The sequence below is a fragment of the Daphnia carinata genome, chromosome 10 (genome assembly GCF_022539665.2).
Source record: "Daphnia carinata strain CSIRO-1 chromosome 10, CSIRO_AGI_Dcar_HiC_V3, whole genome shotgun sequence".
NCBI lineage: Eukaryota > Metazoa > Arthropoda > Branchiopoda > Diplostraca > Daphniidae > Daphnia > Daphnia carinata.
The window spans coordinates 7183689-7190485 of record NC_081340.1 but is presented as its reverse complement, the minus strand read 5'-3'; positions in this window follow the sequence as shown (position 1 = coordinate 7190485).

Genomic DNA, 6797 nt, shown 5'->3' with positions numbered 1-6797 from the left:
GCGGGACTCACGCAATAGACACTCGATCCCACCTTGTCCCGCAGTCGGAACGGCTCTGTAAAAAAAAAAAAAAAAAAAAAAAAAAAAAAAAAAAAAAAAGCGAACCATTTTGGGAGGCAGATGAACCCCGTGAAAGAATGCAAAATGCGGTTAAACTGACATTCGGGAATGGCATAGGAAAAATAAAGAAAAACAAAAGAGAAACGAGTTATTTGGATAATAAGCTGCTCGTCCATACGGGAAAAGCTGAAAACCACACGACGCGATCCTTCTAAAGAGCCATCAAAACGCCCCTTAACTCGATGCTTACGTCGTTAATATAAGAATAATGCGTATCATGTTTTTGATGCGGTCAAGTCATCAATTTGTTTTATGCTTTTTATCTTTTTTTTTTTTTTTTTTTCTTTATAATACAGGAGCCAGAGGCGAATCGAATCGTTGCCAGGCTCTCCGACATCTTTTTTTTTTTTTTAATTTGCATTTTTGTTTTTGTTTGAAAAGTGGACAATTGGATCGTTCCTAATTCGAATGGTGATACCGACCCTGACGTAATCGATGGGAAAAGGGTAAAAAAAAAAAAACAACTCGAAAATTTTTCATACTTTGGTTGAATATCACGAAATGAGACGGAGACTTCTGATTAAGTTGTCCGCCTCTCGTTCACGCTCGCCGTGATCTGATGGATCACGCTCTTTCATTATATGATGATGTGAATAACCGTCCGCATCCAGTCCATAATACTCCTTCTCTCTCTCTCTCTCTCTCTCTCCGACTCTTTTTACCTATACGTTTGGTGGTGTCATTCATTCGAATGAGTCAGCAAGAGCCTCCCCCCCCCCCCAATCAAGTCTCTCTGTAAATTGCGAGCCGCTTTTTTTTTTTTCCCATTCGTCCGATAGATCTAATAGGCTGTATGCAAGAAAATAGTAGAGAGAGAGAGCTGTTCAATTATTCAAAGAAGAACGTCGGCCGTAGTGATTAGCACCTGGCGGCGAGGGAAGTTACCGACAAGAAAAGAAAGGAACGGGGGGGGGGGGGGGAGGGCTGTTAGCAATTGGTTGTTGATTATTGGAACTATACGCGGACGTAGCAATGACTTGGCGCCCATAACCAATCCTGAATTCTACGAGAAAGTCACCTGTTTGTTTGTTTTCCCGTAGCGTTCCCTTCATCTTTTTTTTTTTGTAAATTATTTTTGAAATTTGATTTGATTTAAATCTCTGTAGTAAATTAGCGGAGTTTTCCTTGTATTTTCTGATTCATCGTTGCAACGTCTTTTGGGTTGAAGATTTATGTTTCCCGTTGCGCAAAATGGAACGAGTCTGAAAAGAAACGAAAACGTATGTTTATGTCGCATCGATTGCATCACAAGATTTTCTTTTTTCTTGACTAAAATTCTTCTTTCTAGCTTCTTTTTTTTTTTTTTTTTTAAGACAAAATTCCTTTTTACTTAACGTCAGTGTGTTTGTCCAAAAGTTTGTCGAGTGCTGGGCAAATGTGGACACGACACCACACGAACTCATCCTCTCGTTCCTTGTGTTGCCTACCTTCCTGTTGTCCCCCCCCCCTTACTGTCAACAAAAGAGAAAGAACACGAAAAGGAGGGCGACTCTTTTTGCTCAGTTCGAGTGTCATCGCCTTTTGTCGCCTTCACTTTTATTAAAAAAAAAAAAAAAAACTTTTCTTTCTTTCTTTCTTTCCGTGTTGTAGAATCATCACGCAGCTTCTAAACTTCCACCTGATACCCCCACCAACCATCACCGGTCTTCTCTATCCCACACAAACATTTCTTCTTTTTTTTTTTTTTTTCAATTTTTTGGAATGACATCACGTGTCAACTTGCCGTCTTCTGTATGCATTTCTTTTTTTCTTTTTTCTTTTTTTTTTCCTTTTAAAAAACAAAATTCTATTGTGTCGCTACAGCTACTACTTTGTACTACTGTCCACACACACACACACACACAAAGCTGTTGGTGCGTGTGTGTATGTGTGTGTGTGTGCGGGGGCTGTTTGTCAAGACAGTTGACAAGTGGTCAAGTGAATATTATATAAAGATGTTGTTTGCGTGTCTTTTGTCAAACGTTCCACTGTGGCCATCCTTTTTTTTTTTTTTCATTTCTTGTCTGACTTTTAAACACCTAAAGATGATGGGTTCAAACAGTTTTTTCTTTTTTAAACTCGCGAAAATCCCTCTTAAAATGTGGCGTCGCAACCATTCAATGCAAGGTCGACCAACAGCTTTTTTTTTTTTTTTTCTATTTTTCTTTTTCAAATGATTTATAACGCGCGCGCTATCCGCACGAAAGTTGTAGCCCGTCTTTCTTTTTTTTTTTTTTATTTTTTTTTTTTCATTCGCACTTTTGCATGGCATCGTCCTGGAGAAAAAAAAATTGTTTTTTTTTCCCCACTTAAGGGTGCCCCCCCCCCCCCCCCCCCCTCAACCACAAGAAATAAAAAAAAAAGGGAAGGAATAAACAGTTTGTTTCAGTTGCGTACGTGCAGAAGAGAAAGAGACAGATTATTCACGATGATGTGCTCGTACTTTTCGCCTTTTGCTCCTATGGGGGGGGGGGGGGAAAGGTATTACGCTATTATACGAGACGGCACGTCACGCTTGTGTTCCACATAACTGGACGTGGCGAGCTCAGAAATAAATAAATTTGAAGGAGGAAAATCATAGGAGATCAAGAGAGAGAGAGAGAGAGAGAGAGAAATATGTTTTTTTTTTTTTTTTCTTTTTCTCTTTTTCCAAGACGACGTTAACGATTTAGAAGACTTGCGAGCTCTTTGAACGGTAAATCATACACGTAAAAGTCGCCAACGTGATGGGGGTTGCTTGTCTTTTTTTTTTTTTTTCTTTCGCCTGTTGCACGTTTGCCCATTTTTTTTTCTTTTCTTTTTCGCATTTTCCCCCCTGAGTGAGGACGTTTGTATCCTGGAACATCAGTAACGTACGTGACAACACGCATTTTGCCATTGAAGTGATTGCATCACGATTTTTAATCGTACGCTTTTGCCCACCCACTTTTTTTTTTGAGGGGGGGGGGTGGTGGGCGGTTTGTTTATGATTTTCCGAGAAAACATTTTCTGAAGTTAGCCACCATTTCAAATGTAACAGAGGCCGTAGAATTCAAATTAACTGGACGACGTATACAAGAATGTTATGTTGTTGCCCGCCCTTGCCCCGTCTAGCGAAATTTCGAGTTGAATATTTTTGCCTTTTTTCTGTTTGTGCTCGCAGACGTAACTCAACTTTAAAAAAGTATTTGATCGACTCCTGCCAACTGTTGTCGTCTGAGGGTTTTAGTTTAGTCGTCATTATAATAGCTGCCAAGCGAGTCTGACAAAAAAGAAAAAAGAATTGAAAAAGGACCTTGGCGGTCAGACGCAGTGGGTACAGACGTGAAAGATCGTATGACATGTGCAAGAGCTACGACATTCACGAGAGAGTTTCAAGTAGTTTCAGAGACATGTGAAGGGAAGGTAAGAAGAAAAAAAACAAACCGAAATGCTGACGGTCATCGTTTGCTTTTTGATTTGTTTCTCTTTATTTTCCGTTGCGTTTGTGTGCAAGGAAAATGTCAATGTTTCGTGTGTGGCCTCTTTTTGCTCTCTCTCTCTCTCTCTCTCTCTCTCTCTACTCTGTATGCGTTCTACGGTTCTTCGAACAGCAGCATCGACGACCCGATTGTTGAGTTTTATTCTTTTGTTGTTGTTGTTTTGTTTTTTGTTTTTTTTTTATTTAGAAATAAAAAAAAATCAGAAATTAACAAAATAGAAACAAACCCGTTTCTGTTTCGGCGATAGCTCTCAGATCGTTAGAGCGATGGAAAACAATCCTGCTGGAGTGCCGTCAGTTTGAGCCGCTAGACTCTCTCTGCCCCCCCCCCCCCCCCCCCCCGCTCTCCTTCGCCATCAATAAAGCGACACAGAGTGATTGAGTGATTGAAGAGGGAGAGAAAAAGACAACCAGAATGAATTTCAAATAACAAAATTTTGAAAAAGAAAAAAAAAAAACCTGAAACACGAGACAAAGAAATTAAAAAAAAAAGAAAAAAAAAGAAACAAGAATTAGGGTTTTTTTTTTTTTTTTTTTTTTTTTTCAGAAATAGATTATCGATAATTTTGTTTCGATTGAGCACGTGCATGCGGTGGAAAAGCAACATATCTACCAATCCTGTTGTTCGATCGTCCACTTCTCTGAACTGTTTCTCATTTCTGATTGTCCACACATTTCCCCGTTGATTCATTATTTTCCTTTGCGTGCGTCTTTCTTCAATCTGTCCCCGAGTGTCTCATTGAGTTTCAAACGGCAGAGATCTGCGCACCTCATTTGCCGTATAAGATGGAGAGTCGACTGGACGATGTTGACCTCGATCCTAAACAATTGCGCAAACGCGTATGCAGAACAAAGTCGATAGATTGTCCTTTAAAAAATTTAGCCAATCGTCTAGTAGCGCATACCTGTACATTCTGTGCGCGCGCAGATTGAAATTCTTGCAGTGTTCGTTGGCCGTTACACGAGAGAAAAAAAACAAGTCCAACATCGAACCTGACTAGAATTCGTAGTTGGGGGGCTTCACGATGTGCCTTGTTAACTCAACGTTCGATAATTGTTCTACACCAAATAATTAAAAAATTCTCAGTTTTTAAACGTTCGCTCAGTCTGGTATAAAAAAAGAAAAGAAAACAAATGCGAATCGAAACAAAAGAGGACGGAAGATTCTTTTTTTTTTTTTTTTTTTTCAATAATAAATTTGAGAGCCGATGTCATTTTGAAAGTCTTGGAAATTGTGTGGCTATTCATCAAGCCGTTACGTTCGTTATACGCGGTGCATAACAAACTAGGGGAGTGTGGAAGGCAAGGCCGCGGCTGACTTGCTCTCCCTTCACTATTTGAGCCGGACGTTCTTTTTTTTTTTTTTTTTTTTTTTTTTTTTTTTTAATACATCCTTTTTGTTTGTGCTCGCTTTCGCGAAAAGAAACGCACCTCAAGCCGTCGACTGTTGGCTGATTTGCTTACTGCCGGACGACGTGTATTGCTTTGTTAAGTGCGCAAACTGACCGGGGCCAGACAAGAACGAGATGGTGCCCCCACTGCAAATGGTCATTTGACGGAACTGTCTTGTCTCTTCTCTTGTCCCGTCAAGGCTCCGTCTTGTCGACGGCCGCACGCCGGTGCCACAAATCACAGATCGTACACAACATCACTACACAAACACACAAACAAAAAAGTGTCTGCGTGCGTCTTGTTGTTGTTGGCCCTTCTTTTTTTTTTTTTTTTGTTGTTGTTGTTGTTGCTGTGTTCTCTCGTTCGGGCAACTTAGCGTCATTTGCCGTTTGTTTTGTTTTAAGGTCAGCCTCCTATCAATGAGTTATTTCTTCTTTGCGTATCCTGCATTTGATAAGTCACCGATCAACGCAATTGCCATAAAAAGACTTGCATTTGATTTGAATTTTTTCAATGATTAGCGAAGAAATTGTGCATTCTACCTGATTTATATTCGTTTTTTATGCTGAGGAGAAATTGCCCCCCTACTTGACAACAAACTTCGGGGCTCCATGTATCTTATCGTGTGTGTGTGTATCATCTTGCGACGCCCACCTGCCGGCCAACTAATTGCCGACTCGCAGCGGGAATGGCCGCGCTGCACGGCCAAAGCAACAGTTTGTCCCGCCAACACAGCTGCCCTTTTCCAGCTCCCGTCATCTCTACCGTGAACGTAATCGTGCGCAAAAAAAAACAAAAAAAAACAAAACAAAACAAGTATAACTCATTCTTATCCCACCCCTCTTTATTTAGACATTGAATTTTCATCGACTCTTGCACACGGGTAACATTCGATCTTCAACGCTGCCCCAAAGGCAGCCGAGCGAAGGGCAAAAATAAAGAGGGACCTAAATAATAATAATAATAATAATAATAATAATAATAAAGAAAATTCACGCGGGTTTTTATTTTTTTTTTTTTTTTCTTGCCGTATCGTGTGTTTGGCATTTTTTTGAAGGGGGGTGGGCGGGCGATGCGTTGGCTTCACACACGCTGTGATTTATGCATTTTCGCCTGTGTGAATGTGCTGAAATGTTTTCTTTTTTTTTTTTTTTTTTTTTTTTTGCCCTCCCCTTTCTGCAACAGAATGTGCAACGTGATAATAAACACTGCTGAAGAAGAAAAAAAAATGGCGCCCGCAGTGCTGCTAATATTACTCAAAAGGGAGGAGAATTTTTCGTCCTTATTTTTTATATTCTCTTTAGTATTATTATTATTATTTTTTTTTTTAGGTAAAAAAAAAAAAAAAAAAAAAAGACCTTCTCGTTTTTCTCCCTAGAAATGGCGGCTAGTAATCCCGCCTGTAACGATTTCACGGTCTAACACGCCCGCGATCCCAAACTGTTTTAAGTGTTTCTAGCCATTTGCATCCAAGTTCTCGCATTTTTTTTTTTTTATTTTAGCGAAAGCGGCGCGCGCACACTCACGCACGGATATATATATATATATATATATATACACACACAAAGTCTTGATGAGTTTAACATAGAACCACGTGAAATATTTAGAAAGAGATTTAGGGGAAGAAACAATATTTTTTTTTTTTTTTTTTTTTTCTCGATCTTTTCGAGCGGGAAATTGTGTTTCCCGCCGCAGGGTGATGATGTCCGTACCGGCGGGACTGAGGTTATCTCTCGTATATCGGACCTGATTGTTTTTTGTGTTCTTTCTTTTTTTTCTTTTTTTTTTTTTTTTTTCATTCTTTCTTCCTGTGTTGATCGTTTCTCCGATTTACTACGACGAGATC